We start from the raw sequence: 26,595 nt of genomic DNA on the forward strand, positions 1-26,595 counted from the left end.
CTGGGAAAGATGGTGGCATCATACGAGGCCATTCCCTTCGGCAGGTTCCATGCGAGGACCTTTCAATGGGATCTGTTGGACAAGTGGTCCGGATCACATCTACAGATGCATCGGCTGATCACCCTATCCCCAAGGGCCAAGGTGTCTCTCCTGTGGTGGCTGCAGAGTGCTCACCTTCTCGAGGGCCGCAGATTCGGCATTCAGGACTGGGTCCTGGTGACCATGGATGCAAGCCTCCGAGGGTGGGGGGCAGTCACACAGGGAAGAAATTTCCAAGGTCTGTGGTCAAGTCAGGAGACTTGCCTTCACATCAATATCCTGGAACTAAGGGCCATATACAACGCCCTAAGTCAAGCGGAGACCCTGCTTCGCGACCAATCGGTGCTGATTCAGTCAGACATCACCGCAGTAACTCATGTAAACCGCCAAGGCGGCACAAGGAGCAGGGTGGCAAAGGAGGAAGCCACCAGAATTCTTCGCTGGGCGGAGAATCACGTAAGAGCACTGTCAGCAGTGTTCATTCCGGGAGTGGACAACTGGGAAGCAGACTTCCTCAGCAGGCACGACCTCCACCCGGGAGAGTGGGGACTTCATCAAGAAGTCTTCGCGCAGATTGCAAGTCGGTGGGAACTGCCACAGGTGGACATGATGGCATCCCGCCTCAACAAAAAGCTACAGAGGTATTGCGCCAGGTCAAGAGACCATCAGGCGATTGCTGTAGACGCACTAGTGACAACGTGGGTGTTCCAGTCGGTTTATGTATTTCCTCCTCTTCCTCTCATACCCAAGGTGCTGAGAATCATAAGAAAAAGAGGAGTGAGAACAATACTCATTGTTCCGGATTGGCCAAGAAGGACTTGGTATCCAGAGCTGCAAGAAATGCTCACAGAGGACCCATGGCCTCTGCCTCTAAGACAGGACTTGTTGCAACAGGGGCCCTGTCTGTTCCAAGACTTACCGCGGCTGCGTTTGACGGCATGGCGGTTGAACGCCGGATCCTAGCAGAAAAAGGCATTCCGGATGAGGTTATTCCTACGCTGATAAAGGCTAGGAAGGACGTGACGGCTAAACATTATCAGCGTATATGGCGAAAATATGTGGCTTGGTGTGAGGCCAGGAATGCCCATACGGAGGAATTCCAGCTCGGCCGTTTCCTTCACTTCCTACAGTCGGGAGTGACTTTGGGCCTAAAATTGGGTTCCATTAAGGTCCAGATTTCGGCCCTATCCATTTTCTTTCAAAAAGAACTGGCTTCTCTACCTGAAGTTCAGACGTTTGTAAAGGGAGTGCTGCATATTCAGCCCCCTTTTGTGCCTCCAGTGGCACCTTGGGATCTTAACGTGGTGTTGAGTTTCTTGAAGTCACACTGGTTTGAGCCACTTAAAACCGTGGAGTTAAAATTTCTCACGTGGAAGGTGGTCATGCTATTAGCCTTGGCTTCAGCTAGGCGTGTGTCAGAATTAGCGGCTTTGTCACATAAAAGCCCCTATCTGGTTTTCCATATGGACAGGGCAGAATTGCGGACCCGTCCACAATTTCTGCCAAAAGTGGTGTCATCTTTTCATATGAACCAACCTATTGTGGTGCCTGTGGCTACTCGTGACTTGGAGGATTCCGAGTTACTAGATGTGGTCAGGGCTTTGAAGGTTTATGTAGCCAGAACGGCTAGAGTCAGGAAAACTGAGTCGCTGTTTATCCTGTATGCATCCAACAAGCTGGGTGCTCCTGCTTCAAAGCAAACTATTGCTCGCTGGATCTGTAACACGATTCAGCAGGCTCATTCTGCGGCTGGATTGCCGCTACCAAAATCAGTAAAAGCCCACTCCACAAGGAAGGTGGGCTCTTCTTGGGCGGCTGCCCGAGGGGTCTCGGCATTACAGCTTTGACGAGCAGCTACTTGGTCAGGTTCAAACACTTTTGCAAAGTTTTACAAGTTTGATACCCTGGCTGAGGAGGACCTTGTGTTTGCTCATTCGGTGCTGCAGAGTCATCTGCACTCTCCCGCCCGTTTGGGAGCTTTAATATAATCCCCATGGTCCTTACGGAGTCCCCAGCATCCACTAGGACGTTAGAGAAAATAAGATTTTACTTACCGGTAAATCTATTTCTCGTAGTCCGTAGTGGATGCTGGGTGCCCGTCCCAAGTGCGGACTTCTTCTGCAATACTTGTATATAGTTATTGCTTAAATAAGGGTTATGTTATGGTTGCATCAGGGTTGATCTGATGCTCCGTTGTTGTTCATACTGTTAACTGGGTAAGTTTATCACAAGTTATACGGTGTGATTGGTGTGACTGGTATGAGTCTTGCCCAGGATTCCAAAATCCTTTCCTTGTACTGTCAGCTCTTCCGGGCACAGTTTCTCTAACTGAGGTCTGGAGGAGGGACATAGAGGGAGGAGCCAGAGCACACCAGTATCCAAATTCTTTCTTAAAGTGCCCTGTCTCCTGCGGAGCCCGTCTATTCCCCATGGTCCTTACAGAGTCCCCAGCATCCACTACGGACTACGAGAAATAGATTTACCGGTAAGTAAAATCTTATTATTGTTAACTGTGAATCCCCACCAGCAATTGCATTTTGAGGGCCACAAGTCGCAGCTTTTATGTACTGTAAATATGCAACCACATATGACTTTCTATTTTCTTCCCAGGGACGAAATGACAGGTGTGCGAGGCCGCCACCCAGGGGACTGGGACAAGGGGAGGGTTCTGTTGCAACACTGTAGCACCAATATTTCGCTTGCAGGATGCTAGGCATGGCCCCTTGCTCTGGATTGCCTTAGGGTGCGCCAGGAGCTCGGCTTCCTAGTCACGGCGGTAGCCTGACCCCCACTTTGTGACATCATGACGTCACATGTGCAAGGCACTGTTCTTCCTTCTTTTTTTTTTTTTACAAGTTATGTTTCTTGATTGTTCATGGATACTAAAAAAGAGCATTCATATAGCAGCTTGGCCCACCGAAGCCTTGTACATTAATACTACACAAGTTATCCAACAGGACAGCCTCGCTTGTTTTGCTCATATTCCATACAGCTTTGAGCACAGAATGAGCAATGTTTACCTCCAGAAATGAAGGTAATTAAAGTATTTAAACTAAAGAACAATTACATTCTATTTTAGATTACTGGATACAGCATACTGTTATAATTAATTTGCTACTTAGGTAAATTTATACACAAACCATTGCAATTACCTAATATCCTTCCTTCATATTCAGCTGGCATGCTTTACCCATTACCGGTTCCTGATTCCCTTAACAAGCTGATCTCCCACACTGCCCTGGAGACAGCCGTGGACAATATTGTGCCATAGGCACATACTTGCTCCATATCAATAAGACTGTGTAAACCTCAATATACAGTACCATTGCATTATCATTACAAACGTAGGTGTCATGTATAGAAAAAAGCCATGACAAGTAGCTTAGTGCAGTAATCGTAAATAGAATGTTGGCCTTAATAAAGATGCTAGTTATTTGAAACAATCCACCAGTGTACACAGGATGCCAATAACTACAGAAACCCGCATACAGGATGTGATACTGTAGGTAGTGATAGGGTTGCCACCTCATCCCTTTAATGGGATCCGGTCTCTAGGTCGACACTATCTAGGTTGACCACTATTGGTCAAGAGTAACTAGGTTGACAGGGTTTCTATGTCGACAGGGTCTCTAGGTCGACATGTTATATCGCGTCTAGCCAGCTCCCGCCCCCGATAGCGCAGCTACCCAGCTTTGGCTTCAGCCTGATGACATCACGGCTCCGGCTCCTGCACCACAGCGCAGCTTCCCGGCTTCAGCTCATGCCCCACAACGCCACTGTCCAGCTCCTGCATGCTGACACTGAGGCTCCTGCATGCTGACACTGAGACAGGTGAGAAGCGGTAACTGATGGAGGAAAGTGTCAGGGTGGGGACAGTGTGTGTGTCAATGTGGCTGTGTGTGTGTGTGTGTGTGTGTGTGTGTGTGTGTGTGTGTGTGTATATGTATGTATGTATTTGTATAGATGTGTATGTGACTGTGAGTATGTAGATATGTGGCCATGTGTGGGTATATATGTGGCTATGTGTGTATAAGTGGTATAATGTGTGTGTGTGTGTGTGTGTGTGTGTGTGTGTGTGTGTGCATATGCTGTGTGTATATGTGGTTGGGTGTGTATTTGTATATATGTGAGTGCATGTATGTGTGTATATGTGGCTGTGAGTGTATACCTGGACTGGGCCGAGGGGGGGGGGGGGGGGGGGGGGGCAATATAAACTTTTTCGCCTCCGGGCGTCTGATAATAATTTACGCCCCTGGGTGGTGCTCTGCTGTTTATGAATGGAAATATCCCCAATGTGAACACAAACTCTACAATTCTTTGATCTCGAAGATAGGCAGAATACCAGCACTAGTAGGTCTTATCACGATACCTAAATCATTTTAGTCTTGTATTATGCTACATTTATTGCTGGAATGTAATATGCACGGACCCGGATTTGTGTAAAGATGACACATGCTGGCAGAGAGGAACGACACTTTTCTCAAGCTTCCATGTCCTTGTATTTGCTTCTCTTTTTATCATTATCTACATTTTATAAACTTCTAACCATATGCTCAAGTAGGTTTTAATCATATACGAGGTGTGGCTATTAAATAACAAGGCTGTACTTGTAAAAAATAAACCATACTGTGTGAGTTAAAAGGGAGTGGGGGAACATTGACCGTGGACTATCCCAAAACGTTTTTGCAAGTGTCACCCCTCCCGGGCAGATAGTTTGCTGTTACATGGCATACGAAAAAGTTGTGTTTTTCCCTATGCCCCCGTAAAAATGCTTCATTCAAAAGAAGAGCAGCGTGTTAATTTCATAGTTACCGTATTTTTCGGACCATAAGACGCACCTGACCATAAGACGCACCTAGTTTTTAGAGTAGGAAAACTGGAAAAAAAATATTCTGAACCAAATAGTGTAATAAAATATTTCATATTTAATAAACTATAACAGAACAGCCCTGCCTCCCTAGTTTTCACCGACCTCTAAGAGATATTTCCAGTTCTGTGTGATTTCTCAGACTCCTACAAGGATTCTGTACAGTGCAGCCTTCTGTCAGAGCCAGCATACACAGACACACACACACACACACACACACACACACACACACATCAGAGCCAGCATACACATAGACACACACAGATCAGAGCCAGCATACACATAGACACACACACACATCAGAGCCAGCTTACACAGACACACACACACACACACACACACACACATAGACAGTACCAGTGGTTCCCCGCGTCCAGGCTCTCAGCTAACGCTGCCCGCTGTGCACTCCTGAGGAGGGAGGAGGTGGGGGGGAGCGGGGGAGTCACATGATGCCCGCTCTGCTTCTGGGCTCTGAGATGCGGGCGCTCTGCTGATGACGGCGCAGCAGCAGCATCCAGGACCCGGCGCTACCCGCCGGCGCTACCCGCTACCTGCAACCTCCATCTGTGCTGGCTCTTATTCGCTCCATAAGACGCACATACTTTTTCCCCCAATTGAACCAACACCCATCAAATCTTTCTGTATGCAAACCGTGGTGGCAGATTGTATGTTACGTGCATGTGTGTTTGAGTGGCACAAATGATTGAGTGATGGTCGTGAGGATGTTGAAGATCATGAATGTCCCAGAAGGCCTTGCATATCAAACAAACGAAAATGTGAAAAAAATTAAGAAAAATGTTCGAATTGACTGTCGAGTCAGCATACAAATGATAGCAGAAATGGTAAACATCAACAAAGAAACTGCTAGGCAGGTTTTGCACCAAGATCTTAACATGACAAAAATTTGTGCGAAGACGATTCCATGACTTCTCATTGCTGAGCAATGTGCCAGCCCGCACAGCTCTCCCTGTGAAGCAGTTTTGACTGAAGCAGTCAACATGATAATGGTCGACACAAAAAATGCTGACATATTTTTGGTGTTTTTCACGTTTTCTCAACATTTACTTGACATACTATCCACGTGGACCACGACTGGGAATACTAACCTGTGGCGAGTGAGGTGAGCCACCTTGCTCTAAGCATGGCGAGTAAAGCGAACACGCAAGGATCTATGTATCTACTGATGGGGGTCACAGAACATGAAACATACAAGATGTGACCAAAAAAAATAAATGTGTGCACCATTTTTGTGTCGACCTTTTTGTATCTGTCAGCCTTCATCTTTTGACTTTTTATACCTGGAGACCTAATGCATGTTGACCATATGTTATCAGCCTATTGACTGTCTATCGAGAATAGGAGAGACTATCTAGACACCCATGACTGATACCAAATAACAGACTACAGTACTGGAATATTTCTGTCAGCCTGGAAAGAGAACCACAGCTCATCAATAACAATTAGCCATTTGAATTGCTGTATGTATTACTTGCATTGTTCCTGTAGGTATTTAGGCTGCAATCATGCTACACACACATACAGAGATGCCTGGCCACATACGTGACCATACCTCTAAGGAAGCATTCCACATTCCCCATGTATTTCTGTTCCTGTTTTCAGGGATAGAACTTTTGTTCCACTCACGAGTCTTGTGGCCAGCTCACAGGTCATTGGTCAGTAATTCAATTTAAGAAATAGTTTAACTTAAATACAAGTTGTTCCAATAACATTTGCAAGACATGTATTATGTGACAGGATATTACTTCATGAGACTAATGATGAAATGTTTTATTTTCTAGTGTTGTTTTCCAATACGGTAACTTTAATTCCATGGAGACAACATTGAAAGAAATGTTCAAATGAGAAGCTATAAATGGGGGGGGGGGGATGTTCTACTGGTGTGGATGGTGCATATCAGGCGGGCATTAGATGTGTAATACCATTAGCACTGCACAGAAATTAGAACTGATGCACTTAGTCGCCCTTTGCTGATTTTAGGAGAAATGTATCAAACAGGACAGGCAAAGATGTGGCCCATAACATCCAAACAGATTCTATCAATTTAAAGGGGATGTGGTCAAGATACCGGCGTTTGGCTTCCCACCAGTTGGATTGTGATGCTGGAATACCAAAACTGCGCGGGAAGGGGGGATGTTAGGATTAGGCACCCCTGGGGTGGGTTAAACTGCAGAGGAGGGAGGGTTAGGTTTAGGCTGCGGGGAGGGGGGATTAGGGTTAGGCACCACTGAGGATGATTAGGGTTAGGCACCCAAGGGAGGGTTAAGCTGCAGAGGAGGGAGGGTTAGGTTTAGGCTGTTATGAGGGGGGATAGGCTCCACTGGGGATGATTAGGGTTAGGCACCCCCCGGTGAGGGTTAAGCTGCAGAGGAGGGAGGGTTAGGTTTAGGCTGCGGGGAGGGGGGGTTAGGGTTAGGCACCACTGAGGATGATTAGGGTTAGGCACCCAAAGGGAGGGTTAAGCTGCAGAGGAGGGAGGGTTAGGTTTAGGCTGTGATGAGGGGGGGATAGGCTCCACTGGGGATGATTAGGGTTAGGCACCCCCCGGGGAGGGTTAAGCTGCAGAGGAGGGAGGGTTAGGTTTAGGCTGTGGGGAGGGGGGGTTAGGGTTAGACACCACTGGAGATGATTAGGGTTAGGCACCCCTGTGGAGGGTTAAGCTGCAAAGGAGGGAGGGTTAGGTTTAGGCTGTGGGGAGGGGGAGGTTAGCGTTAGGCACCACTGGGGATGATTAGGGTTAGGCACCCCTGGGGAGGATTAAGCTGCAGAGGAGGGAGGGTTAGGGTTAAGCACCAATGGGGACAATAAGGGTTAGCCTTCAGGGGGTATAGGGTTAGGGTCAGGCTGCAAGAAAGGAGGATTAGGGTTAGGTGACCTTTGCGAGAGGTGTCGGGATGTTAAACTCCGAGATGCAGATGACAGTATTTGACTGAATCTATTTTCCATTATTTAATTTTTAAAAAAATGATTATAGGTGGAAGTCAATGTTTTTTTTTTGGACATCCTGCGCCCGACGGAACAAGTCAATTGTTTCTCCGATCAGGCACAAATAGAGAGGGCGCCCATTATGCTGAAAAGTCTGTTTTTCACACATTTTTCTTGTTGTGCCCTATAGTTTAGTCGGGTTTAGCCTCTTTACGCATCTAAACCTGGACGCCGAGCACTGGAACAAACAATTGAATATCGCCTCATCTAACGTGACAGACGTTGACATGCTAAAACAATTGAATTGACCCCTTCATTTGATATATTGATATACTGTAGCTGTGACCCTACCACATGTATAGCTTTAATAAATAGAGACGGAATTTTATTAGTGCCCCATGAAACTCAGGGCCTGATTCATACCATGTGCATGTTATGGCGCATTTGCAATATCAGTCCGCATTTAGACTTGCGTCCAACTGAGAATTAGGCCCTGACTGCATAAAAGGAACCATAGGCAGTATCCTGGAAAGACGTCCCAGCTCCATCACCTTTTCATTTTTCAATATTGATTTGTCTTTAAAAATGCGATGCATACATGCTGTGTTCCTTATCATGTAAATAATCCGGCACGTATAAGTGCTTCAGACAGGTATCTAAGGAGTGACCACAAACGTACACTCATTTCATACAGCACCTCCCAACTGACCGGATATACAGTAGGTGGGACAGTCCTGATTTGAGGTCAACGTCCGGCTTGCAGGCACCTTGGTGGGAAGCTTTTCATAACAGAGCAGTGAGAGATGGGGGGGCTCAGGACACCTGTTACATGTGCACACGGCAGTGAATGTGTGTTTAGAGCAGATGATAAATGGCTAAAGAACAGACTACTGCACCCCTGGGTGAGTCGCCATGCCAACATCTCGATGACTCCTTAGACTGAAATGTTATGAGTTATATGTTATATGACAAAGACTATATATATAACACACACTAGCATTTGCTGCGGCTTTGCTCGCATGGATGTCTATCTAACATTGTGATGTATATTTTATATTGTACACCTTGATCCCAAAATTTATTTGCAAACAATATTTGCATTTTTTCCTTCCGTGATTAACACAAAAAGTTGCTTGGGCTACTGACTCGTGAGCAGGCCACGTAAGGCTGCCCAATTGAGAAGCAGCTGGTACTGAGATCTACGGCTGCAACCCTGAGCGTTTGCCCCTGCGACTTGTTGATCGTCATAGCGAAGCAGACGCTTACAGGAAATTGCAGGCACTTGAATTGAAAAGGATAATTGTTGGGGATAAAGGGTTTACAAGGTATAAACACAGTCTCACCCCGTTAGACTCTCTGCCTCAATTGGGATCCTCTGCACAGCAGTCACTTTAAGGGGGGAATGTAATAGGGTGTAAGAATCAGGAAGTGAGAGATTTTGTGAGTTCATCAGGTTGATTTTGCCATGTAAATGATTGCCGCTTTAAAAAAACAAAAAAAAACAAATAAACAAACAAACAGGAGAACTCTTACAAAAATAAGATTTTACTTACCGATAAATCTATTTCTCATAGTCCGTAGTGGATGCTGGGGACTCCGTCAGGACCATGGGGAATAGCGGCTCCGCAGGAGACAGAGCACAAAAGCAAGCTTTTAGGATCACATGGTGTGTACTAGCTCCTCCCCCTATGACCCTCCTCCAAGCCTCAGCTAGGTACTGTGCCCGGACGAGCGTACACAATAAGGAAGGATCTTGAATCCCGGGTAAGACTCATACCAGCCACACCAATCACACCGTACAACTTGTGATTTGAACCCAGTTAACAGTATGATAACAATGAAGTAGCCTCTAAAAAAGATGGCTCACAACAATAATAACCCGATTTTTTTGTAACAATAACTATGTACAAGTAATGCAGACAATCCGCACTTGGGATGGGCGCCCAGCATCCACTACGGACTATGAGAAATAGATTTATCGGTAAGTAAAATCTTATTTTCTCTAACGTCCTAGTGGATGCTGGGGACTCCGTCAGGACCATGGGGATTATACCAAAGCTCCCAAACGGGCGGGAGAGTGCGGATGACTCTGCAGCACCGAATGAGAGAACTCCAGGTCCTCCTCAGCCAGGGTATCAAATTTGTAGAATTTAGCAAACGTGTTTGCCCCTGACCAAGTAGCTGCTCGGCAAAGTTGTAAAGCCGAGACCCCTCGGGCAGCCGCCCAAGATGAGCCCACCTTCCTTGTGGAATGGGCATTTACATATTTTGGCTGTGGCAGGCCTGCCACAGAATGTGCAAGCTGAATTGTACTACAAATCCAACGAGCAATAGTCTGCTTAGAAGCAGGAGCACCCAGCTTTTTGGGTGCCTACAATATAAACAGCAAGTCAGACTTTCTGACTCCAGCCGTCCTGGAATTATATATATATATATATTTTCAGGGCCCTGACAACGTCTAGCAACTTGGAGTCCTCCAAGTCCCTAGTAGCCGCAGGCACCACAATAGGTTGTTTCAGGTGAAATGCTGACACCACCTTAGGAAGAAACTGGGGACGAGTCCGCAGTTCTGCCCTGTCCGAATGGAAAATCAAATATGGGCTTTTGTAAGACAAAGCCGCCAATTTTGACAATCGCCTGGCCGAGGCCAGGGCCAACAGCATGGTCACTTTCCATGTGAGATATTTTAAATCCACAGATTTGAGTGGTTCAAACCAATATGATTTGAGGAATCCCAACACTACGTTGAGATCCCACGGTGCCACTGGAGGCACACAAGGGCTGTATATGCAATACTCCCTTGACAAACGTCTGGACTTCAGGAACTGAAGCCAATTCTTTCTGGAAGAAAATCTATAGGGCCGAAACTTGAACCTTAATGGATCCCAATTTGAGGCTCATAGACACTCCTGTTTGCAGGAAGTGCAGAAATCGACCTAGTTGAAAATTTTTTTTTTTTTGTGGGGCCTTCCTGGCCTCACCCACGCAACATATTTTTACCACATGTGGTGATAACGTTGTGCGGTCACCTCCTTCCTGGCTTTGACCAGGGTAGGTATGACCTCTTCCGGAATGCCTTTTCCCTTAGGATCCGGCGTTCAAACCGCCATGCCGTCAAACGCAGTCGCGGTAAGTCTTGGAACAGACAAGGTCCCTGCTGGAGCAGGTCCTTTCTTAAAGGCCGATGCCACGGTTCCTCTTGGAACAGACATGGTACTTGCTGAAAGCAAATCCCTTCTTAGCTCCCGAGGCCATTAGTCCTCTGTGAGCATCTCTCGAAGTTCCGGTTACCAAGTCCCTCTTGGCCAATCCGGAGCCACGAGTATAGTTCTTACTCCTCTATGTCTTATAATTCTCAATACCTTGGTTATGAGAAGCAGAGGAGGGAACACATACACCGACTGTTACACCCACGGTGTTACCAGGACGTCCACAGCTATCGCCTGAAGGTCTCGTGACCTGGCGCAATACCTGTCCCATTTTTTGTTCGGGCGGGACGCCATCATGTCCACCTTTGGTCTTTCCCAACGGTTCACAATCATGCGGAAAACTTCCCGATGAAGTTCCCACTCTCCCGGGTGGAGGTCGTGCCTGCTGAGGAAGTCTGCTTCCCAGTCGTCCACTCCCGGAATGAACACTGCTGACAGTGCTATCACATGATTTTCCGCCTAGCGAAAAATCCTTGCAGTTTTGCCACTGCCCTCCTGCTTCTTGTGCCGCCCTTTCTGTTTACGTGGGCGACTGCCGTGATGTTATCCCACTGGATCAATACCGGCTGACCTTGAAGCAGAGGTCTTGCTAAGCTTAGAGCATTATAAATTTGCTCTTAGCTCCAGTATATTTATGTGGAGAGAATTCTCCAGACTTGATCACACTCCTTGTGTGACTGCTCCCCATCCTCTCAGGCTGGCCTCCGTGGTCACGAGCATCCAATCCTGAATGCCGAATCTGTGGCCCTCTAGAAGATGAGCACTCTGTAATCACCACAGGAGAGACACCCTTGTCCTTGGATATAGGGTTATCCGCTGATGCATCTGAAGATGCGATCCGGACCATTTGTCCAGCAGATCCCACTGAAGAGTTCTTGCGTGAAATCTGCCGAATGGAAGCGCTTCGTAATAAGCCACCATTTTTACCAGGACTCTTGTGCAATGATGCACTGACACTTTTCCTGGTTTTAGGAGGATCCCGATTAGCTCGGATAACTCCCTGGCTTTCTCCTCTGGGAGAAACACCTTTTCCTGGACTGTGTCCAGAATCATCCCTAGGACCAGCAGACGTGTCGTCGGAACAACTGCGGTTTTGGAATATTTAGAATCCACCCGTGCTGTCGTAGAACTACTTGAGATAGTGCTACTCCGACCTCCAACTGTTCTCTGGACCTTGTTCTTATCAGGAGGTCGTCCATTTTCTTTGAAGACGAATCCTCCTTTCGGTCATTACCTTGGTAAGGACCCGGGGTGCCTTGGACAATCCAACGGCATCGTCTTGAAACTGATAGTGACAGTTCTGTATCACGAACCTGAGGTACCCTTGGTGAGAAAAAGCAAATTTTGGGACATGGAGGTAAGCATCCCTGATGTCCCGGGACACCATATAGTCCCCTTGTTCTTTGCTATCACTGCTCTGAGTGACTCCATCTGGATTTGAACCCTTGTAAGTGTTCACATTTTTCAGATTTAGAATAGGTCTCACCTAGCCTTCAGTACCACCATATAGTGTGTAGTAATACCCCTTTCCTTGTTGTCGGAGGGGTAATTTTATTATCACCTGCTGGGAATACAGCTTGCGAATTGTTTTCAATACTGCCTCCCTGTCGGAGGGAGACATTGATACAGCAGACTACAGGAACCTGCGAGGGGGGAAACCTCTCGACATTCCAATCTGTACCCCTTGGATACTACTTGTAGGATCCAGGGGTCCTGTACGGTCCCAGCGTCATGCTGAGAACTTGGTAGAAGCGGTGGAGGGCTTCTGTTCCTGGGAATGGGCTGCCTGCTGCAGTCTTCTTCCCTTTCCTCTATCCCTGGGCAGATATGACTCTTATAGGGACGAAAGGACTGAGGCTGAAAAGACGGTGTCTTTTTCTGCAGAGATGTGACTTCGGGTAAAAAACGGTGGATTTTCCAGCAGTTGCCCTGGCCACCAGGTCCCATGGACCGACCCCAAATAACTCCTCCCCTTTATACGGCAATACATCTTTGTGCCGTTTGGAATCTGCATCACCTGACCACTGTCGTGTCCATAAACATCTTCTTGCAGATATGGACATCGCATTTACTCTTGATGCCAGAGTGCAAATATCCCTCTGCGCATCTCGCATATATAGAAATGCATCCTTTAAATGCTCTATAGTCAATAAAATACTGTCCCTGTCAAAGGTATCAATATTTTTAGTCAGGGAATCCGACCAAGCCACCTCAGCTCTGCACATCCAGGCTGAGGCGATCGCTGGTCGCAGTATAACACCAGCATGTGTGTGTATACTTTTTAGGATATTTTTCAGCCTCCTATCAGCTGGCTCCTTAAGTACGGCCCTATCCGTAGATGGTACCGCTACTTGTTCTGATAAGCGTGTGAGCGCCTTATCCACCCTGAGGGGTGTTTCCCACCGCGTCTTAACTTCTGGCGGGAAAAGGTATACCGCCAATAATTTTCTATCGGGGGAAACCCACGCATCATCACACACTTCATTTAATTTATCTGATTCAGGAAAAACTACAGGTAGTTTTTTCACCTCACACATAATACCCTTTTTTGTGGTACTTGGAGTATCAGAAATATGTAACACCTCCTTCATTGCCCTTAACGTGTGGCCCTAAAAGAAAATACGTTTGTTTCTTCACCGTCGACACTGAAATCAGTGTCCGTGTCTGGGTCTGTGTCGACCGACTGAGGTAAATGGGCATTTTACAGCCCCTGACGGTGTTTGAGACGCCTGGACAGATACTAATTTGTTCGCCGGCCCTCTCATGTCGTCAACCGGCTTGCAGCGTGTTGACATTGTCACGTAATTTCCATAAATAAGCCATCCATTCCGGTGTCGACTCCCTAGAGAGTGACATCACCATTACAGGCAATTTGCTCCGCCTCCTCACCAATATTTTCCTCATACATGTCGACACACACGTACCGACATACAGCACACACATAGGGAATGCTCTGATAGAGGACAGGACCCACTAGCCCTTTGGGGAGACAGAGGGAGAGTTTGCCAGCACACACCAAAACGCTATAATTATCCAGGGACAACCTTTATATAAGTGTTCCTCCCTTATAGCATTTTAATATATATACATATCGCCAAATCAGTGCCCCCCCCTCTCTGTTTTAACCCTGTTTCTGTAGTGCAGTGCAGGGGAGAGCATGGGAGCCTTCCCACCAGCCTTTCTGTGAGGGAAAATGGCGCTGTGTGCTGAGGAGAATAGGCCCCGCCCCCTTTTCGGCGGGCTTCTTCTCCGGAGTTTTAGATATCTGGCAGGGGTTAAATACATCCATATAGCCTCAAGGGCTATATGTGATGTATTTTTCGCCATACAGGTATTATACATTGCTGCCCAGGGCGCCCCCCTCCAGCGCCCTGCACCCTCCGTGACCGCTGTGTGAAGTGTGCTGACAACAATGGCGCACAGCTGCAGTGCTGTGCGCTACCTGATGAAGACTGAGAGTCTTCTGCCGCCTGGTTCCGGACCTCTTCATCTTCAGCGTCTGCAAGGGGGGTTGGCGGCGCGGCTCCGGGACGAACCCCAGGGCGAGCCCTGTGTTCCGACTCCCTCTGGAGCTATGTCCAGTAGCCTAAGAATCCAATCCATCCTGCACGCAGGTGAGTTGAAAATCTCTCCCCTAAGTCCCTCGATGCAGTGAGCCTGTTGCCAGCAGGACTCACTGAAAATAAAGAACCTAAAAACTTTTTCTAAGTAACTCTTTAAGAGAGCCACCTAGATTGCACCCTTCTCGGCCGGGCACAAAAACCTAACTGAGGCTTGGAGGAGGGTCATAGGGGGAGGAGCCAGTACACACCATGTGATCCTAAAAGCTTGCTTTTGTGCTCTGTCTCCTGCGGAGCCGCTATTCCCCATGGTCCTGACGGAGTCCCCAGCATCCACTAGGACGTTAGAGAAATCTGTAATTTCCTGATTTCCTAAGTGGGGTTCCGTCGCATAACTTGGGCATAGTCAAATTCCGCAGAAGCATGATCGGAGAACACCAACTTTTAGTGCGCCGAGTATCAAGCCTCTGCTTTTTCTGCTCCTCTCCCTGATGTCACACCAAGATCATACAAACCTCAGTCTCTTTCTATGTTACTAAGTTATACAATAGTACAAGCGCAATCCAAATTCATACAGTAGTTTTTGCGTGATGCCAGGACGAATAAACAGTCCCTAGAAGTACAGTATATTTCTCAGAAAAAAATAAAAAATGATATATAAAGACACATGTATACAGATAGATAGCTATATAGATATATAAATAAAAGCCCTGAAACGGTATTCATGGAAGGGAAGCATACCTTCCCCTCTGTACCATAGCAGTGCCTCATAATAATCGGAAAGCACATAACATACAATGTGGTGGCAAGTAGGTGATTTATTCCCACTACTTAACGCATGATAGAAAACCTGCTGTCACCATGATTTACCCATATAATACTCTGTGATAGCTGCCTAGCAATACTGGGTGGCACCATTCAGTGGTGCCGAGGGAAGGGGGGAGAGGGCACAAATTACCCGGGCCCAGGTCTGATGGAGGGGCCCAGTGAAGGCCCCGGGATTCCTCCCCCTTAACCGGCAGCAGCAGCTACAGCTCTACCCCTTAGCCAAGCACACGTGGCCATAGTGGCACTTAAAATAAAATAAAAAATCGGTCTTTTTTCCTGGGCCCAGCCAGACTCTCTACTGTCCTGTATGCGTGTGTGTAATATCTATCTATATACAGTATATACGTGTGTGTGTATGGGTTGTGTCTGTGTTACTAGCGGTCATAAGACCGACATTTAGATGGCCAGTGGGGGGAGTGAGTGCAACGAGGCCCCTTGCGGACTCGCTACGCTCGCCACAGGTTCTATTACCTCTCTATGGGTGTCGTGGACACCCACGAGTGGGAATAGTCCCTGTTGGTCGGCATGCCGACCAGCGGAATCTTCAGGTTTCAGGATCCCAGCGTCGGTATTGTGACTGGCGGTATCCTGACCGCCAGTCACATAACTGCATCTGTGTGTGTGTGTGTGTGTGTGTGTATATATCTATCTATATCTATATGGGTTCAGTATGGTATGCAGGCGGTCGGGCTCCCGGCGACCAGCATACCGGCGCTGGGAGCCCGACCGCCGGCTTACCGACAGTGTGGCGAGCGCAAATGAGCCCCTTGCGCGCTCGCTGCGCTCGCCTCGCTGCGCTCGCCTCGCTGCGCTCGCCTCGCTGCGCTCGCCACGCTGCGGGCATGGTGGCGCGCTAAGCGCGCCATGCTATTTTATTCTCCCTCCAGGGGGGTCGTGGACCCCCACGAGGGAGAATAAGTGTCGGAATGCCGGCTGTCGGGATTCCGGCGCCGGTATACTGTGCGCTGGGATCCCGTCAGTCGGCATACTGAAGACCACCCATCTATATACTGTATGTCATGGCTGGCACTCTGTCCAAAATACTGCATAATTGCCCGGGTACCCTTAGTGGGATGACAGGTAGTATAAGCAGAAATACTGTGGCACTCTGGGGACTTACTAAAGAAACAATATATTCTGGTGATGACCACTAATGTGCAAGTCAACATTTCAGTTTATTCAACTTTGAACACTTTAGTCCCAACTGCTGAGAGGTATGCCATGCTCCTGTGAGTGTGTACTTCTCGTGTTCTAGAGTGGGTACTTCTTGTGTTCAACTAACAGGTTGTGGCCACACCCCTGCAGGGGGCCCCAGAATTTTACTGTACCGGGGCCCAGGAATTCTCTTGGCAGGCCTGACGCCATTAAGGGTAGACATCATTGACATGCGGTGGGGTGAGGCAGAGGTATATGCCAGAGTTTTGACTTTATAAAGTATATGAAAAATACAAAGAATATCTTACAAATATCGTCTTTGTAATATTCTAATCATTTTTATAGTCAAAACTCTAGAGTAAAAAGTCTATGGCGGTTTAATTCCAGCAGTATATACTGTCCCTGTGTATGATGCCCACATGAACCATTTGGCTCCTATATTGTGTGCAAATCAGGGCTCTGGTACTAGCCAGTGCCTCCTGAGCCATTTACCTCACCGCACGTCCCTGGCAGATATACACTTCACCAGGCCAGTGACATGTGCACATGTGATCATGCTCTGTGATAGCTGTCTAGCAATGCTGGGTGGCACCAGTAATGATAGACATACCTCTTTGCGAGGCCAGTGACATCTGACATGTACACGTGTAATCAGGATAGCCGGCTCATGCATGTCCCTGACTTAATCTTTGAGTTCCACTTGTAAAGAAAAAAAAAAAAAAAGATTTAAAATAAATATTTTTAAAAAAATCTGTATTTTAATCAGTTGAATAAAACTCTTTCATTGAATATCTCCACAAATACACAATATGTGCTAAGAAAAGATAGCATCAGAAGAATTGAGCGTTGCTTGTTAATGAAGCTTCAGCTCTATCACTGGTGGTAGCATTTGATAAATAAACCCAGTACTGTTAGTTAGGTTTAATTAATCTTTGAACGACATTATCATTATCACAGACAGTTCTCTATAATCTCTTTAAAGGCCAATACACACTGGGCGATTTTGAGCTGAGAGCAGATCACTTTTGGTGTGTTGAGCTGCTTTTAGCTCAAAACCGCCCAGTGTGTATGCCCCGGGGATGAGCGCTGATGTGTGCCCCGCTTCATCGCCGGCGGCCGCCGTTCATCTGCTAGTATTACCAGTAGATGAACAGCGGGGTGAACGGCTTTCCATAACGTTCTGCTATGGAAAGCTGCTCACCCCCGCTGACATCGCAGGGCAGGGGGGAAAAGAGCTCACTGTGTATGCACTGAGCGCTTTCCAGCCCAGCAATGTCAGCGATCATCGCAGTTCATACACGCTGGGCAAACACGCCCACTGTGTATGCACCTTTACTTTCATATAGTTTTGATGGCCTATTTTCCTGGAGGTCACTGATCTGAGTTATTACTCACATGAGCTTCACCATACTTGCTTTATGTTATATATTATTACCATCTGTAAAGTAATCGAGGTATGTTACAACCTGTCGAACTGGATTTATTGACAATGGGACAAATATTACAGTATAACAATAAAGGGAACGGAAACATCATGGCAACAATTAACTTTTACCTAACATGCACCTATTATGAAAGCAGTAACATAATATACACGCCCCTACTACTGTGACATCTATAGGAGAACAGTAACATAATACACACGCCCCTACTACTGTGACATCTATAGGAGAACAGTAACATAATACACACACACACGCCCCTACTACTGTGACATCTATAGGAGAACAGTAACATAATACACACACACACACACACACACACCTACTACTGTGACATCTATAGGAGAACAGTAACATAATACACACACACACACACACACACACACACACACACACACACACACACCTACTACTGTGACATCTATAGGAGAACAGTAACATAATACACACGCACCTACTACTGTGACATCTATAGGAAAATAGTAACATAATACACACGCCCCTACTACTGTGACATCTATAGGAGAACAGTAACATAATACACACGCACACACCTACTACTGTGACATCTATAGGAGAACAGTAACATAATACACACGCACCTACTACTGTGACATCTATAGGAGAACAGTAACATAATACACACACACACACCTACTACTGTGACATCTATAGGAGAACAGTAACATAATACACACGCACCTACTACTGTGACATCTATAGGAGAACAGTAACATAATACACACGCACCTACTACTGTGACATCTATAGGAAAACAGTAACATAATACACATGCACCTACCACTTATTTTATCTATAGGAGAACAGTAACATAATACACACGCACCTACCACTGTGACATCTATAGGAAAACAGTAACATAATACACACGCCCCTACTACTGTGACATCTATAGGAAAACAGTGACATAATACACACACACCTACTACTGTGACATCTAAAGGAAAACAGTGACATAATACACACACACCTACTACTGTGACATCTATAGGAAAACAGTGACATAATATACACGCCCCTATTACTGTGACATCTATAGGAGAATAGTAACATAATACACACACACCTACTACTGTGACATCTATAGGAGAACAGTAACATAATACACACGCACCTACTACTGTGACATCTATAGGAGAATAGTAACATAATACACACGCACCTACTACTGTGACATCTATAGGAGAACAGTAACATAATACACACGCACCTACTACTGTGACATCTATAGGAGAACAGTAACATAATACACACACACCTACTACTGTGACATCTATAGGAAAACAGTGACATAATATACACGCCCCTATTACTGTGACATCTATAGGAGAATAGTAACATAATACACACACACCTACTACTGTGACATCTATAGGAGAACAGTAACATAATACATGCACCTACTACTGTGACATCTATAGGAGAACAGTAACATAATACACACGCACCTACTACTGTGACATCTATAGGAAAACAGTAACATAATACACATGCACCTACCACTTATTTTATCTATAGGAGAACAGTAACATAATACACACGCACCTACCACTGTGACATCTATAGGAAAACAGTAACGTAATACACACGCCCCTACTACTGTGACATCTATAGGAAAACAGTGACATAATGCACACACACCTACTACTGTGACATCTAAAGGAAAACAGTGACATAATACACACACACCTACTACTGTGACATCTATAGGAAAACAGTGACATAATATACACGCCCCTATTACTGTGACATCTATAGGAGAATAGTAACATAATACACACACACCTACTACTGTGACATCTATAGGAGAACAGTAACATAATACATGCACCTACTACTGTGACATCTATAGGAGAACAGTAACATAATACACACGCCCCTACTACTGTGACATCTATAGGAGAACATTAACATAATACACACGCACCTACTACTGTGACATCTATAGGAGAACAGTAACATAATACACACGCCCCTACTACTGTGACATCTATAGGAGAACAGTAACATAATACACACGCCCCTACTACTGTGACATCTATAGGAGAACAGTAACATAATACACACGCACCAACTACTGTGACATCTATAGGAGAACAGTAACATAACACATACACGCACCTAGTACTGTAACGTCTATAGGAGAACAGTAACATAATACACACGCCCCTACTACTGTGACATATATAGGAGAACAGTATCATAATACACACGCACCTACTACTGTGACATCTATAGGAGAACAGTAACATAATACACACGCACCTACTACTGTGACAACTATAGGAGAACAGTAACATAATACACACGCCCCTACTACTGTGACATCTATAGTAGAACAGTAACATAATACACACGCACCTACTACTGTGACATATATAGGAGAACAGTATCATAATACACACGCACCTACTACTGTGACATCTATAGGAGAACAGTAACATAATACACACGCACCTACTACTGTGACAACTATAGGAGAACAGTAACATAATACACACGCCCCTACTACTGTGACATCTATAGGAGAACAGTAACATAATACACACACGCACCTAGTACTGTAACATCTATAGCAGTGTTTCCCAACCTCGGTCCTCAAGGCACACTAAGTGTGTGTACACACGGTGAGATATTTTCTTTCGATTTTGTCTATATAGTCAAAATCGCAAGAAAAGTTAGTGCAGATCACAAGGTGAAAGTCACCTTGCGATCCCGATTCAATCCCGATGCGCAGTCCCGCCAGGTCGGCATCGCAAGAAAAGATAGACTATGCAGTGCTATCTAGTTCATCTCACATGTTAATGACATCTCACATAAGCCAAAATCTGACATAAGCCAAAATCGTAAGCACACATAGGGGGTGATTCCGAGTTGTTCGCTTGCTAGCTGCTTTTAGCAGCATTGCACACGCTAAGCCGCCGCCCTCTGGGAGGGTATTTTAGCTTAGCAGAATTACAAATGAAAGATTAGCAGAATTGCGAATAGAAATTTCTTAGCCGTTTCTGAGTAGCTCGAGACTTACTCACAAATAGCGATCAGTTCAGTCAGTTTCGTTCCTGGTTTGACGTCACACACACGCCCAGCGTTCGGCCAGCCACTCCCCCGTTTCTACAGACACTCCCGCGTTTTTCCCTGAAACGCTTGCGTTTTTCCGCACACTCACAGAAAACGGTCAGTTTCCGCCCAGAAACACCCATTTCCTGTCAATCACACTACGATCAGCAGAACGATGAAAAAACTTAGTTACGCCATGAGTAAAATACCAAACTTTTGTGCTAATTTGCTTGGTGCAGGCGCACTGAGTACATTGCACATGCGCAGTTTGCGACTAATCGCTCCGTAGCTAAAAAAAATAACAACGAGCGAACAACTCGGAATGACCCCCATAGTCCACATCTCAAGAAAAGTTAGTCAAAATCTGTGCTATCTGGGCTCCAGGGAGTTCAAGGGAAATCGCAAGTGAAAATCGGGCATAGCAAGGATCTCACCGTGTGTACACACCCTATCAGTCCTGGTTTTAGTGATATCCAGGCTTGAACACAGGTGACTTAATTAGTCATTTTGATTTAACCATCTGTGCTGAAGCATGGATATCACTAAAACCTGCACTGTTGGTGTGCAATGAGGACCGCGGTTGGGAATGCCTGATCTATAGGAAAACTGTAACATAATACACAAGTGAATACCACTGTAACATATACTGTATAGGAAAACAGTAACATAATACACACGCACCTACTACTATGACATCTATAGGAGTAACATAATACACACGCACCTAACACTGTAACATCTACAGGAAAACAGTAACATAATACACACGCACCTACTACTGTAACATCTATAGGAAAACAGTAACATAATACACATGCACCTGCTACTGTGACATCTATAGGAAAACAGTAACATAATACACATGCACCTGCTACTGTGACATTTATAGGAAAACAGTAACATAATACACACGCACCTACTACTGTAACATCTATAGGAGAACAGTAACATAATACACATACACTTACTACTGTGACATCTATAGGAAAACAGTAACATAATACACACGCACCTACTACTGTGACATCTATAGGAGAACAGTAACATAATACACATGCACATAATAATACACATAATATAATAATGCACATAATACACATAATACACACACACACCTACTACTGTGACATCTATAGGAACACAGTAACATAACACACACACACACACACACACACACACACACACACACACCTACTACTGTGACATTTATAGGAAAACAGTCACATAATACACACGCACCTACTACTGTAACATCTATAGGAAAACAGCAACATAATACACACGCACCTACCACTGTAACATCTATAGGAAAACAGCAACATAATACACACGCACCTACTACTGTAACATCTATAGGAAAACAGCAACATAATACACACGCACCTACTACTGTAACATCTATAGGAAAACAGTAACACAATACACACACACACACACACCTACTACATCTATAGGAGAACAGTAACATAATACACACGTACCTGCTACTGTGACATCTATAGGAAAACAGTGACATAATACACACACACACACACACACACACACACACACACACACCTACTACATCTATAGGAGAACAGTAACATAATACACACGCACCTACCACTGTAACATCTATAGGAAAACAGCAACATAATAAACACGCACCTACTACTGTAACATCTATAGGAAAACAGTAACATAATACACATGCACTTACTGCTGTGACATCTTTAGGAAAACAGTAACACAATATACACACACACACACACACACACACCACACACACACACACACACACACACACACACACACACACACCTACTACAGCTATCTTGCGAAACGTACGTCAGGAAGAAGGAAGAGAGGCAACGACCTCACGGTCACGTGGTGCGCACACGTGACCGCAACTAGCCGATCACGGTAAAGTTCGTCGCTACGGGAACCAGCCTAACAGGAAGAACAGTGCGGCCGGAGCACAGCAGCAGGCAATACGCGGGCAGACGCGGCCAGCACCTTCCATCAGGATCTCCCCTAACATTTCTCCTATACAAGTAGGATAATACACAATGAATGTACACCTGGATTAGGTAATATCTTGACACATGCACTTTTTCCTCTCTGTGCACGATAAATCCATATCCACGTGGCACAGAGATCACTTTATCATATGCATGAGTGACAGATAAAACATTATCAGTAAGTAAACAAGTGCTTATTTGCTACAAAAACAACGGATGCTGAGGCATCTACTATCTTTGGGAGCCTATCAAACACCTAAATGTTTTTTCTCTGTGTGTAATGCAGAAATCCATGCTTTTTTGAAAACACCTAATTGATGATATATGTGGTACATTTTCTGTCGTGTTGTTTCCCCGCTGCCTGAAGGTGATTCATGGTGGGGCATTAGAGCTGGAGATGTCACTGTTTATGATATATCTTACTGCATAATCCACAGTGTATGTTTGATACATCTATTTTGAAATTTTGGAGACCAAATTTGGAGGTCTCCCTCTCTGCATAATTTAGAATTAGTCTCACTTGATATTCTTAAACATCTGTGCAGAATAGATGCTTCTTCTACTTGTACTGCGACTACTTTAACCGTGAATATTTATATGGGTATCTGAATTTTGTGTTATAATTTTTTGTTATATCTATAAAAAAAACTCCTGATTCTTTTTCATCAGCTGCATAGACACCTGTGGTCTACACAATATCGCAAATTGGCTCCTATCTGTGCCCAATTAGGACACAGTGTGACAAGGGTAAGCATAAGGTCTGCGGTCATACCCCACTGGAGATGCCCAATCTCATCTGATCTTGGAAGCCAAGCAGTGGAGGGCCGGTTTAAGTACTTGGATGGGAGACCACCAAGGAACACCCTGGTACTGCAAATATTTGCTACCCTTTCTGTCACTAAAATAGAGCACTGACTCACTTATCGGTCATGACCTATGATTCAACTACCTGCTAGGATTTAATTCCCAGTTGGGATATACAGCAGTTTTCAAATGATGGTCATATATATATACATCGAATAAGCAATTTTTTGACCACAGGCTGTCCTATAGTTGGTGTGTCTGTTTCACAAATTTACAGAGTTACCCATCTCGGCCTATATTAGGTATTTGTACCTTGTAAGCTACAAACAATTTCTTTATATTTTCGCAATGTCACCATTTAAACAAATATCGGCGCTCATTGAACTCCTCAGTAATTAATTTTTTAACGAGAATTATTAAAGTATTGTATTTTAGTTAGTTATTGTGACAGTCAGTCATACAATATTATCTGTATATGAGTGCTTCCCAAAAAGAGTCTTCTTTCTTCTCTTTTTTTCCATGTTTACATCTATAGGAGAACAGTAACATAATACGCACGCACCAACTACTGTGACATCTATAGAACAGTAACATAATACACACACGCACCTAGTACTGTAACATCTATAGGAGAACAGTAACATAATACACACGCCCCTACTACTGTGACATCTATAGGAGAACAGTAACATAATACACACGCACCTCATAGTTGCCGACTTCTGGGCTGCTCTCTCCGGGAGAGAGCAGCCCGTCGGCTCAGCAGGGGGGGCGGGCAGTGAGGTGACGTGACAGGGGGGCGGGCCAGAGGCGGAACGGAGGTGGACCAGAGGCGGAACGGGGCGTGGCTTCTGGACCGCATCATTTAAGCCACGCTCCCGCTGTGTAATGCCGCGATTACCGGCATTATACAGCAGGGGGCGTGGTTGAGTGTGTCTTACCTTAGCAGAATTACGAATGAAAGATTAGCAGAATTGCGAATAGAAATTTCTTAGCAGTTTCTGAGTAGCTCGAGACTTACTCACAAATAGCGATCAGTTCAGTCAGTTTCGTTCCTGGTTTGACGTCACACACACGCCCAGCGTTCGGACAGGCACTCCCCCGTTTCTACAGACACTCCCGCGTTTTTCCCTGAAACACTTGCGTTTTTCCGCACACTCCCAGAAAACGGTCAGTTTCCGCCCAGAAACACCCACTTCCTGTTAATCACACTACGATCAGCAGAACGATGAAAAAAATAAGATTTTACTCACCGGTAAATCTATTTCTCGTAGTCCGTAGTGGATGCTGGGGACTCCGTAAGGACCATGGGGAATAGCGGCTCCGCAGGAGACTGGGCACAGCTAAGAAAGATTTAGGACTACCTGGTGTGCACTGGCTCCTCCCACTATGACCCTCCTCCAGACCTCAGTTAGGATACTGTGCCCGGAAGAGCTGACACAATAAGGAAGGATTTTGAATCCCGGGTAAGACTCATACCAGCCACACCAATCACACCGTATAACTCGTGATATGATACCCAGTTAACAGTATGAACATAACAGAGCCTCTCAACAGATGGCTCAACAATAACCCTTTTAGTTAATGATAACTATATACAAGTATTGCAGACAGTCCGCACTTGGGACGGGCGCCCAGCATCCACTACGGACTACGAGAAATAGATTTACCGGTGAGTAAAATCTTATTTTCTCTGACGTCCTAGTGGATGCTGGGGACTCCGTAAGGACCATGGGGATTATACCAAAGCTCCCAAACGGGCGGGAGAGTGTGGATGACTCTGCAGCACCGAATGAGAGAACTCAAGGTCCTCCTCAGCCAGGGTATCAAATTTGTAGAATTTTGCAAACGTGTTTGCCCCTGACCAAGTAGCAGCTCGGCAAAGTTGTAAAGCCGAGACCCCTCGGGCAGCCGCCCAAAAAGAGCCCACTTTCCTCGTGGAATGGGCTTTTACAGATTTAGGGTGCGGCCGCAGAATGTGCAAGTTGAATCGTGCTACAGATCCAGCGAGCAATCGTCTGCTTAGAAGCAGGAGCACCCAGCTTGTTGGGTGCATACAGGATAAATAGCGAGTCAGTCTTCCTGACTCCAGCTGTCCTGGAAACATATACTTTTCAGGGCCCTGACTACGTCCAGTAACTTGGAATCCTCCAAGTCCCAAGTAGCCGCAGGCACCACAATAGGTTGGTTCACATGAAAAACTGATACCACCTTAGGAAGGAATTGGGAACGAGTCCTCAATTCCGCCTTTCCCATATAAAATACAGATAAGGGCTTTTGTCAATTCTGATACACGCCTGGCCGATGCCAAGGCCCACAGAATGACCACTTTCCACGTGAGGTATTATAGCTCCACGGATTTAAGTGGCTCAACCCAATGCGACTTCAGGAAATCCAACACCACGTTGAGATCCCACGGTGCCACTGGAGGCACAAACGGGGGCTGACTATGTAGCACTCCCTTAACAAAAGTCTGAACTTCAGGCAGTGAAGCCAGTTCCATTTTGGAAGAAAATCGATAGAGCCGAAATCTGGACCTTAATGGAACCCAATTGTAGGCCCATAGTCACCTCTGACTGTAGGAAGTGCAGAAATCGATCTAGCTGAAATTTCTCCTTTGGGGCCTTCCTGGCCTCACAGTACGCAACATATTTCCGCCATATGCGGTGA

The 26,595-nt window shown here is 45.7% G+C and overlaps 1 protein-coding gene and 1 pseudogene across 2 annotated transcripts in view; one reads left to right on the forward strand and one right to left on the reverse strand.

Annotated features, from left to right (window-relative positions):
• STARD13 (StAR related lipid transfer domain containing 13) overlaps positions 1 to 26,595 on the reverse strand; it is a 319,782-nt gene that overhangs the window by 154,772 nt on the left and 138,415 nt on the right. The window lies entirely within an intron of this gene.
• On the forward strand, positions 23,880 to 24,000 carry LOC135051504 (5S ribosomal RNA; annotated as a pseudogene).

Source organism: Pseudophryne corroboree, chromosome 2, assembly GCF_028390025.1.
Source record: "Pseudophryne corroboree isolate aPseCor3 chromosome 2, aPseCor3.hap2, whole genome shotgun sequence".
Taxonomy (NCBI): Eukaryota; Metazoa; Chordata; class Amphibia; order Anura; family Myobatrachidae; genus Pseudophryne; species Pseudophryne corroboree.